Below are 12,964 nucleotides of genomic sequence, written 5' to 3'. Positions count from 1 at the left end.
TGTATCCAGGTGGGTGCACCCTGGTTTCCCAGTGAACATGTCCCCAAACTCCTGTAACACTGCTCAGAATTTTTAAACCTGCATAGAGGATAGCTGTTGGGACATTGCTGTCTCTTCCACTGAGGTGTCAGTCTAAGCCTCACTGAAGATATCAATCATCAGATCCCCCTCAGACTTCTCCTGCAATCCACTGCAAATATTCAGCCCATGGGCCTCCCTATCATGGTAAGGTTTCATCATGGTAACATGTACAATTTGTGCCCCTGCCTTCTGCCTAGCAGTTCTACCATGTATTTAATGTCACTGACCTTCCTTACTACCTTGTAGGGTCCCTCCCAGGCTGCCTGCAGCTTGTTGTGTCTGACAGGAATGAGGACCATTACCTGGTTCCCTATAGCATACTCTCTAGCTAGAGCATTCCTGTCATACCAGACCTTTTTCGGATGTTGGGCTTCTGGTAGGTTCTCCTGGGCCAAGCCCATGTGTTCCCTGAGCAATGTCCTGAGGTTTAGGACATATGCCACAACAGAATCCTTGTGGGATTCACACTCACCCTCCCACATATCTCGAATTGAATCTAGAGGGTCACCTCTGACAGTAGTGCCTCACTGTCAGCCTGGGTACTACTACTCACCTCTGCCCTTGCAGTCACTCTGACAAAGGGAACATCAGTACCCACATGCATGGCTCACCTTCAGTCTCACTGCTTCAATGAAGTTCCTTCCTTGAACTAACCACCTCGCCAGTCCTGAATGCAAGTGTGTAGTCTGTCTGGGTCTCCCCCAGCCTACCAGACCCACATGCTTGTCTCCAAGCCTGACTGCATGTAACTGCATGCACACATGGTATTGCATTATCAAAATCATTCCCTATCAGGACATCTGCAGGGATATCCTCAAACACACCTACTTGCTTGCTTCCTTTTCCACCCTCCCAGTCAAGGTGAACCTTAGCCAAAGGTATTTGGAATGGGGTCCCTCCTAAAGCTATGACTGGAGTAGACTGCCCAAGCAAGAGGTGCTTGTCTATAACTATTGTAGGCTTCACAATGGTTAGGTCAGAGGCTGTGTCTCTCTTATCCATGGCCTCTTTTCCATTCACTAAGATAGGATATAACCTTTTGAGGTAGTTTTGTATCCTTGTTGTTTCAAGACAACCTACTGTTGGCATTTTGTCATTCCCACTTACTGGTTCTCCCACCTTTTGTTCCCCACCTTGCCTCCTTGGACATCTATATGCTACATGATCCCATTGGTTGCATTTAAAACATTTAACCCTTGCTCCTGAATGTGTACCTGGACTAGTGACTTACCCTGCTACTGCTGGATTCTGTTGGGGCAGTCTGGGCTGCCCACCATGGGTTCCTTTAGACCCAAGACAGGACTGGGTGTCCCTTTCCTGTGCAGTGATGCCTTTCTTGCTAGATATAGGTCCTGCTTCTTCCCCATCTCATCTTCAGTAGTGTATTGTCTATCAGCTAACCAGATTCTCATGTCCTCAGGTAAAGTGCTAAGGGCTTGGTTCCTCACCAAAAGGTCTGCTAACCCTTCAAAAGGGGTGACCTGGCATCCACTCACCCACCTATGAAAATAAGTGCTTAGTTCAGCAACATATTCACACACACTTTCATCTGCCTTGCATCTATGCTCATGAAACGTCTTCCTATAAGCTTCAGGTGTTAACTTAAAACATTCTAGCATTCAATTCTTTAGAACATTATAATTTAAACAGTCAGTATCAGACAGTTTGGAAAGAACAGTTACAGCTTTACCATGGAGTAAGGAGATCAGGAACCATACCCAGAGCCCTTGGTCAGCATTATACTATTTACATACCCTCTCAAACATATGAATGAAACTATCAAAATTATCCCCCACTGTAAATTCTAGAAGAAATTTGCAGACCTTTCTTGCTTCTGGGGGTCAGTTACTCCCTTCCCAATTACCTCCATGACTCTGATGAAGAGTCAGCATCTCCTTTTCATGTTGCCTCTGCCTCTCTTTCTCCTCAGAGTCCAGGCATTGCAGTTTCTCATTTTTCTCAACCTTCAGATGTTGCAGTTTCTCATTTTCCTCCGCCTTTAGACTTTGCAGTTTCATATTTTTTGCATCTCTAGGCACCTAAGTCTTTCAGCTGCCTCTATTTCCAAACACTTGGCTTCTAGCTCGAGTCTCTTTAACTCCAGATGGATTTTTAAGTCCTCTGTAGAAAGGTTGAGCTGTCCATTCTCTGAGAGTTGTACATCTCCAAGGCCAGCCTGATTGTCCTCCTGATTGCTATTCTGTGATGCAGCTGTGCCTAAAGCTGCAATCATGTCTGCTTTAGTCAGGTTGACATACACCATTCCTTTAGCCTGGCACATCTCAGTCAACTGGCTCCTTGTAAGCTTGTCATACTCCTCTGCTGACATGCTTGCCTGCTCTCACTGATTAACAAAGCTAACAAAAAAAATAGAAAAGTTGCGATATGAACTCTGAATGTTCACTGCGTGGCTGATTAAGAGTACAAACACCATCAGTGACCACTGTACACAGGCTACAGGAATTCAATATCCACACCATCACTACAAGCCAATTAATATGTAATGTGGCTAGCACCCAATTAATATGTGATGTGGGTATCCCACCATTGCCAGACAATTAATATGTGATGCCCCTGCACTGGCCCAGTAATCAAAGAGCCTCAATCCTCACCATTAGCATCTGTGAGAGATGTACACATTGGAAGGATGACAAGTACACACACAGTAAAGTTCAATTTCCCTTAAGAGCACACAGAGATCACAGTCAGTCTGGGTCCGATTTCTCCCTCTTTCTCCTGATCCCCAGTAAGACTCCCCACTGGCACAGCTATAGGGTTAAGATCTCAGCCAAGCGGTCAAGCCAAAACCTCCAGCACCCTCTCTGTCCAACCAGTGCTTCGTGTCCCTGCCCAAGTAGCAGACAATTATGGAAATACAGTCGTTAATTCCAGGGGCTTCCTGTGCATAGTTTAACAACTGCCACCTCATCTCCTCAATGTATGTATAATTGTACATCTAATTTCCTACCTAATTTATCCAATACATCTGTTGTAGGACGCTAATAAATCCATCCATGCCCACTGTTACTATCATGTATACAATGTTAGTCATTTTACCTAGTCTTTATATCTGACTGATGTCAATGATCCTCTCCTTGCCCAAGTTGCCCTTCTTTTTATATAGAAAGCAGGACATTGTGTACATGTAGCCACATATATTTGATTTGTTGAATAACAATCAAAGTGGTTTGATGTTAACATTAATTCCAAGCCAATGAATTTGAATTCCCAATTTGGATTAAATGCCACACTGCATCCCCACATCTATAGTTACCCTTATTCCTACTACTAGTACCCTACTTGTGTACTCTTTTCTTCAATAGTTGTTTGTTTTTCTCCTTTTCTGTTACTACCACATAACTACCTACCTGCTCAAATCTAGGTGTAATTAACTGTTTGATTACACACTTTATTTCCAATTACATACACCACAATAACAATAAAGGAGCATCAAAAGAAAAAAAAAAAATAAATATAATGCTGGTTCACCCTCAATTGGTTTATCATTCACCACCTTTTCTAACCTTTACACTTGATTAACTTAGCTTCTGGTTTTAGACACTAATCAATACCAATTTGCTTTTGTTGTAATTAAGGGTAAATTAAATTGTAATACCACTTTTTCTTTAATAAATAGATAACACAGTCACATAATTCATATGCCTTATAGAAATATCCTTATTTTATTTCCATTCCTTTAATCTTATCAAATCATTTAATATAACTCTTAGCTCTCTCAGTTATTCTCACATCATCCCTTTACTTCTGCCTGCTTCTGATTTCATTAGTAGTATATTCAAAATAGATGGGCTGGAATCTTTTCAAGAGTATAGCAACGTATGAGGTTCTCTCTATACTAAAACAATGGTCAGGTCAAAATCTACGATTCAATTCCCACTGTTGTCCAAATAAAGAATGAATTCCTACCCCCATGATGAGTGAACTAAATCAAAACAATTATCACTCCCATTCTCCTATAAAATCGCCAATCAAATTAATAAACGTGAACCTTCTATTAAAAATTAGTCATGAATTTACTGCATCATAAGAGGTAATCAGTTAAAATTGTATCTACTCACTAAAATGAAAGTAATAACGCTTAACCCCTAGATTACTGTGTTTATCATAGGCAGTTTAGCTGCAGGTTTATAAACCTTAAAATAAAATAAATATGTCGCATAAGAAATAAACATAAATACAACCATCAAATTTTTCCATAAGTACAACCATCAAATTTACTCTTAAAATGCCTCTAACTTCTAGGATTCCATCCAGTTTCTCTCCTAATCCATCTAATCCTGTTTCTGTAGGAAATATACTAATACTACTTATACATCTTTTCCTACTTTTTGCATTTCAACAGTTTCTTCAATCCCAGGAATCTTTACCTTTTGTAGTAAATAAATTTAATTTTCCTAATTTAAATAAAGTCTTTTGTTTCTTACCCCTTAGAATCTGGTCTTACTGATAAGTTGTTCAACTTACTAAATAATTGGAAAACAATGCATCCTAAACTTCGTTCTTCAAAATCTTATGAATCTTGGTCATGCTACAAATGCCCTTGATAAAAAGGAATCGCTAACATTCTACCTGAACTTTCAAAAATTCCCCTGCCCCCATTCCATCTAACTTCATAAAGAATCATTTCAAGTATCCATTCTGATTTTTTTATTATACTAACTAGTTTGTATGGTATGTTTTTATCACTTTGATCCTTGCTGCATTATCAATCCATTCATCCCATTCCACCAACCCATTACTCTTTATTATATTGTTATTTTAAAGATTCTTCAGAAAGGAACATTTACCCCAGATTGACAATATGTTGCCTCGCTAATATGTTCCCCAATGTTGTTTTTTACATTTTTTTGCTGCCCACCTATACACCCCCAAATGTCCATTTCATATCTTTTTAATTCACATTTGTTACTTAATTTGATTGTGTCCAATCGGCCATCAATTTAATTTCTTAAATTCACCACTATGCACAAAATTGCACCGCTTATTCATGTATTTCAATCTAGGTCTTCCTTATAATATAGTAAGGTTTAAGCTCCTTTTAAAGTCCTATAGCATGCTGTCACTAATGCCAGGGTTAGTAATGCTATTAAATATAGTCCTTAGCATAATATTAACTATAATGCTGCATTAACTATAATGACAAATATAAATGCAAAATTATTAAGTATTACTGTAACTTATCTTCTAAATTATGGATTATATATTAATTTTTATTTATCATTAAAATTCCACTATATACCTTCTGTTCTTAGCTGCATTAACTAATAAAGGCTTTATACTAAGTATACAATAGTGTGTAATGTGTGTTCTTTAGCTCAAAATTCTTAATTTTTTATACCAACACTTCCATAATAAGTGTTAAATTGTTCCTTACATTTGTTAATAAATCCTGATCTTCCTGTTTAATAATATTTCCATCTTATGCAAATTCTTATCCAAACAATCACTAAGATGAATAATCATTACACCATAGTCTTATCTTATGTTGATGTGAACAATCACTTGTTTCATTGTTGACAATGACAAACACAAGCGGGTACTATGTCATTAGTTGGACTATATACTGGCTCTATCATATAATGACCTAGCATTATGATATTCTCAATTATTAATCACAATTACCACCAACATCAAACAATCCAGCCTTACATCTTCCATTGTGAAATTCCAAATATTATAAATGCGGTAAAAAAATCACAATTACAAACTAAAACCACATTCATTTCAGTAAATGTTTTTGAAACATTTTTTTTAAACTAAATAAAAATTGGCATCACCAATTTTCAGATAAACAAGAAAAAGACCATACCATTCAGTCAATATTGTCTCTCAAACACCATAAATTTGCCCTGGGCAAACTCAAGATAGAAAATGAAATCTATCCTTTCATGACAATAATCGATGATAAATAAATGTGATTGTAGATCAGAGTTTTGAACTTATGACTAGCATCTGTTTGTGAAAAAATAGCATTTACATTCTCTGATCCTTTTCCAATGACTGGTACAACTACATATAATATAAAAACTTATCTCTTGCACAAAACGGTGAATTGTTACGATTAACCAATAATTGCTACTCACTGCTGCTAAGCGGTTATATTATAAGTTTGACTAACCAACAATTGCTCAATGGCTTTCAAGTGTCGGTTTTAAAACAACTTAGCACAAGGTTTAGACATTTTGTTGTCATCAAAGTCAGAAAAGCTTCTACAAGGAGCAGACACACACACTTTGAGACTTGATTTATATATAAAGGACATACACACTCCTGGGAAAGGCTGGCACAGGTTTACTATATATGCCCCTTCTGCCCAGACTAAAAGGTAGTGATCACTGCCACCAACCAGCTCTTTATCAGCTACTATAAGGCCCTTCTTAAAGGGTGACCAATCCTATTGTGTGATGTTACTATTATCCAAATGCTAAGTGTGACCAAGGCCAAGGCTATTGGAGTGGCCAATATAGTGTCATCAAATACATATGCAAGTACACTAAGATCTTAAATATCTCTACACAAACCAGCCACAATTAAAAGGCATAAATATACTTAATAAATAATAAAAGAACAAGACAATAGTCAATAACTCAACACAGTGACTACAGAGTTCAGACTCACAGAAAATATTTTAAAACAACATTGTAGGACAGTTTCAAGTAAATACAGAAAACATCTAAACTAATGTTTACTATATTCCTATCTATATCTAAAAAGATACTATGCCCTAAATAACTTACTTACAGAGCAAGGCAAATGCAGATGAGAAGTGCTGAATGGATGTTTCTAGATCCAAGACAAGATACAAAATGCAAAATCTTTCTCTGAGAGAGTCATTAAATCAATAATCAACATTACTGCTGAGTTATCTCAGAATACATCACTCTTTGTCACATGCCTTCAGTTCCCAGGCTAAACAGATACTTAAAATTTAGCACCTCTGTGTCATAAAAACTTATCTCTCAGATGTGCAGCTGCTAGGAAGTCACAGAGCAATAAAAACACTTTACATTTTAAACCTAGTAATTATTTCTGTTTCAACACAATAGGAAAACCTCTAGCTCTAGACATTGTGTCTGCTTGCTGCACTGAAACACAGTCATAAAACACTTTACTTTTAAACTTATTTCTTGCAGGTTTGCAAGTTAACTGTATATCTTCCAGTCTCTACTATGAAAATATACATTTGCATACGCATATAGTTTATACACATTTCTGTTCTTTTCCAGTAGGGTACACTGGGGTCGCATTTGTGAAGATCAGTATGTGACGTACAGTTCTGCACCAGTAGTTTAATATCCACATAACATATTGTTCTCTTACATTTGTAAGACAAGCATATGAATCATATTAATGTTCACAAATGGCATATGATTATTTACAAAATTCCAGATAGCTGGGCTGGCAGCCTCACAGTATCCTTCTGTCATACTCAAAATACATGAAAAAGTAAGGCTTCATATGAGTAAACACAATTTAATACAGATCCCCATTCCCAAGACAAAGAAAGGAATTTATAAAAATTTGCTAAAAGGACAAACATTTCTGTAACTCTGTAGTACATTGCAGCAGTAACAAAAATAATGTACACCTTTCAAAGATAATACTTTAGTGCACTTTCACTTAATTGGGCCCATACTTTTTCTTTTTGAAGGAATGATCTTTCAATAAGGAAAAGTAGACCTATATATATATATATATATATATATATATATATACATATTTTTTTCTTTTTTTTTAATACATTGCTACCAAAAATAAAATGGCCATCAGCCAAGGGAGAGAGACTGACCACTGCAGTTTAACTCTCCATGCTTCCAGACGTGGCATCAGTGGCACCACCACAGGCAGAACAGACACCCAGCATATCTGTGTTGCATCCTATCAGTGTTACCTCCACAATTCCTGCCCTACCTGCTCCACCTGCATCAGATAGCTCTGCTGCATTTGCTGGTGTAGTGGTACCCTCTTGGTGTTGTGGTACCCTCTTTTTAGGAGGTGTAGTAGTGGAGGTGGCAATTTTATCAGCAATCAGGAGGTGACAGGGCTAGTGGAGGGCATAATGGAAAGGGGCTTCATTGCCCAAATTGTCAGGGTTGAACATTTCTTGCTTTATGTATCCAAAAAGATTCCACATCAGGCATTGACCCAGGCAAATGACACAGGAGACAGTCAGGACAGTTCAGAGGGGTGAGGACTAGATTCTCACTGTTTCCAAGCTGAACATGTATGTACCTCCAAGGTCCCCTACCTATCCCCAATCATGGTGTCACCCAACCTTCTGTGTTCATCACCATCCTTGTCTGTCTTATTTTTCTTGTGTGTCTGTGCCTGCTACCTAACTTACCCTACGCACCTAACCTTCTCATACCTAAGCACATTCCTCAACATTTTCTCTCTCCAAATAAAATTGGCACCTGTCCCACAAAAAATACACCCCATGCATAGCTCTTGACTTTATCTGTGTGTCATCTTGACACACTTGATATGGTCCTATTTTATATATACAACATTATTCTGTTGCTGTCTCCTCTCCATGATGTGGTGACTCTCCAAAGTCATAAACTTTTATGTGCAATACTTCATTTATGTTCTAAAGAAGTGGATAGTTATGGTGGTTTCCCACTACCATTCTAAAAACTTCTGTATTTTCTCCTATATCCAACCCTCTACCCCCCCCCCATTTTCACCACTATCTTAGCAACCCCTTTTTTCACATTTAATATGGTTAAAACAGACTCACACACATGGTCAGAAGTAGCCCATCGAAACCCCCTCACTTTTTGTCCTTAGCATTTGTGCAGATGTTGACATTGTGCTTCAATGCTGAATGACAGCGAATGGCATTTAACATTCTATGGCAAAAGCTGAAGATTTTAATTGCAGCCACACTAGCAATGATCACTTTGTGCAAATGTGTTTATATTGGCCACTGTATGGGAATTGAGTAAAGGCACTAATTTGAAACAGTTAATCTCACAAGAGTTAAGCTGATAGATGTAATGTGCTAGATGTTTATACAATAAACTCTCAGTTAACCAGCACCCATGGGTATTGGTAGATGCCAGATAAGCGTAGTTTCCAGTTGCTTGAGAATTTTTGTTAAAAATAGACCTGACAAATACTGTACCCTATACTATACCATACCATAAACACTGTATTGATTTGATTTTAATACTTAAATACAGTAATTAACAGCCTGGTTGGAATAATAATATTTTAAACTTATATTTCTGCTAGAAAGCATGGCACGCAGAATGGTTTTCAGTGGCACACTGAGTGGATTGGAATTGAATGAACTGAATATATATATATATATATATATATATATATATATATATATATATATATATGTATATATATATAGATATATATATATATGAAAGCAGAAGTGATAGGGAGAGATCAGAGAGATGTATGAAAGCAGAAGTGACTGTGTGTGAGAGATCAGAGAGATGTATGAAAGCAGAAGCAAAGGTGTGTGAGAGATCAGAGAGATGTATGAAAGCTGAAGAGTGTGTGTAAGATCGGATAGAGAAAGACTGAGTGAATGCATGTATGAAAGCTGAAGAGGCTGTGTGTGTGTTAGAGATCAGGGAGAAAATGTGCAATCTGATTTAAACTGAGTGAGTATGAAGTGAGTGTTGACATTTTAGCGATTTGACTTGTTTTTTTCTCAAATTTTTTTTATTAAATTTAAACATATGTGAATATTACAATCAGTTTAATGTAAGTTTAAATGAGTAACTATATACAATATATACAATTGGCCTAGTATGAAAAAAAGATTTCATAAAGAAAGAGAAAACAGGTCTTTTCGTATACCAAATAAACAGTGTGATTATAAACATTCAGTCAAATTATAGATGGTGTGTTGTTTTTTAGAGTTTCAATTAAGTCCTTAACTTTAGTCCAAGGATTATCAGACCATTTCCTGGGGAAAATTCTTGTTTCTTTGACTTTTATTTCCATGTCAGCTGATTCTTGTAGTAGTAATAGGAATTATTCAATGGAGGGTGGTTCAGATGATTTCCATTTTCATGTCAAACATTTTCTTGCCACTGCTACGATAGTAAGAAGGAGGTATAAATTGCTTTTTTTCATGTTGTTTGTAGCATTTACATTTACTAAGATTAGAGATTTTGATAAAATAAATGAATCTGAGAATATGGCTTGGCAAAATTTACCTATCTCTATCCAATATTTGCTGATTTTAATACAATCATAAATGATATGTTCCCAATCACCTGAACATTCCCTAGAACATCTCCAACAAACAGTGGTACTAGACAATTGTATCTTAGCAACTTTATTAGGAGTATAAAAAGCTCTGTGTAGATATTTCCATGTGAAGATTTCCACACTTGGAGATTAGAAGTTAATCTCACAGAATATAACAGGTTAGATTTAGTTTCAGAGGACAAGTTTAATATTTGACCTTTATTGAAAACTTCCAAAATTTCTGTTTGGGAATAGTTTTATATTTTATTAAAATGTTATATAGATTAGAGGTTACATTAGGCCAGCTTTGATTATTGCATATCAAATCTTGAAGATGTAATATCAACTTAGGTATAGTTTTAAATGAAGAGTTATTTATTATTGTACAAAGATCTTGGGTGTGAGATAAGATACTATTTAAAATAATCCAATCTGTGTCTGGAATGTTATAACTATTTTTTATTTCATGAGCATGTAGTACTGTTAAGTTTCTTAGACACTGTTGCCAGCAGGTGAATTGTTTTAATTCCCAGTCTTGGAATACATTCATATGAATTCTGTTAGTGTAAGTTTTAGATATTCTAAAAAGTAATAATTCCCAGCAAAGTTTTACATCAAGATTTAAATTTATAAAGGCTCTAATAATTCTATAAATGTGATTTATCAAATTTACTTTGGTAGGTTTTACAATATTATATAGCATATTAATACATATTATATACCATAGTGAAACATTGTGATTATCTATTAAGAGATTGTCTGCTAATTTATTTTCATGAAGAAAGATGGTAGTATGAAGGGATTTCCAGGCAGATGAGAAATTTGGGTCAATCCAATTAATGACTAATTTGATAATGGATGCTTTAATATAAGATTCATGATCTGGAAAATGTATTCCCCCTAAATCCCAAGGTCTAATGTGATTTTGGAAGGCTATACGATTTCTTTTTGGAAACCATAGACATATTAATAACATTTTGTTAAAGTCCTTTAATATCCTTTTATTAGGAAGAATAGGAATGGCCTGAGCAATGTAATTAATTTTGGGGAGTAAGATCATTTTTATTAAATGTAGTCTATCTTCAAATTTTAAAAGGAGCCTATTCCATTTTTCTGTTAATTTTTTTTATGTTAGATAATGTATTAATATAATTTGTTGTTAAGGTTGTATCGATGTTATCACATAAAGGTATTCCTAAATAATTTAAGAATGATACTAATGTGCCAATTATGTGGTTTGTATTAAGATGTTAGTTATGTTTCCTATTTGAAAGCATATATCTAGATTCTGTGTTACTTATTCTTAATCCTGAATTAGTATATAATTTTGCAGTTATTTTATCTAATTCTTTAAGAGATTCTTTCTCAGCTGTTAGAGTTAGAAGAATATCATCTGCAAAAAGCATGATTTTAGAGTTGAATTGTCCATGTATTTCGATACCCATTATTTTTGAAGATTTGCGAATCATAATTGCAAATATTTCTATAGCTATGGTGAATAAAACACAAGATATAAGACAACCCTGTTTAGTTCCTTTTGTGATTTTTATGGCTTCTGAAGTGAAAGGTCCAAGTTTAACATAAGCAAGGTTATTACTGTATAAGTTTTTTATTAAATATACAAATTGAGGAGGAAAATATAATATTAAGGCAAGCCAAACAATCAAATAATTGATTAATCAATTAATTAATTAGCTGACAATTTAAAGTCCAAGTGCTTAAAATATATGGGTACTCATTACTATTTGTAAAATATAGAATATAATGATCAAAAGAAATTAAAAATATAATAATACATTCTAAAGTACAAAAGTATTAACTGTGCAAACAATAAGAACAACATTTCACAAGCTTGCATCAAGCACATAACATAACACTAACACAAACATAAAATGAAAACTAGCTACATAATCAAAGAACAAACAGGAAAAATTGAACTGTGACGTCAATCTCTGCTCAACACTGTACACTGTAGATAAAATCAATGGTAATAAAATCCATATTCCTGAAATATTCCCCTTGGTTAATATCTTGTTGAACAATCGTGCTATGATTAAATTTGGATAGGGGATGTTAAAATATACAAAGAGCATTAAACAATAAAATAAAGAATCATACTTCAATTGGAAAAATCTGTGAAGTCAATAATAAGCAGTTCATAGTGTTACCTAGTACCATTGGGTGAATATAAAATATCATGTTATGTTGCAGAAATAACTGATGCTGTTGAACTTAAGTAAAAGCATAGAGACTTTATATATATATAACAATCATCATCATATCTAGGTAAAAAAAAAATGTGGGTTAAAGATCTAAAGAACAACTACATGTAGGTGATGTATGTTTTATTATATATATATATATATATATATATATATATATATATATACACGAGAGACAATAAAAATATGCAATGAATAATAGTCTTATTATGAAAATCAATATAGAAAAACTATATATATAGATGTCATTATTAGATATAAATTATGCTGTTAAAAGGCGTTAGCAAAAACAAACTACATCTGTGCATATAAACAAAATATATACTATTGACTTAACATATTTAAATCATAAAAGACTATTACTATTGTTCATAGGTTTAATTTTAATTGATTAAATTGATTTGGACTGACGCTGACTTGCG

This window comes from Protopterus annectens, chromosome 2.part2 (assembly GCF_019279795.1).
Source record: "Protopterus annectens isolate FY-2018-M chromosome 2.part2, PAN1.0, whole genome shotgun sequence".
NCBI classification, from domain to species: Eukaryota; Metazoa; Chordata; order Ceratodontiformes; family Protopteridae; genus Protopterus; species Protopterus annectens.
Note: the sequence above shows the minus strand (reverse complement) of the source record.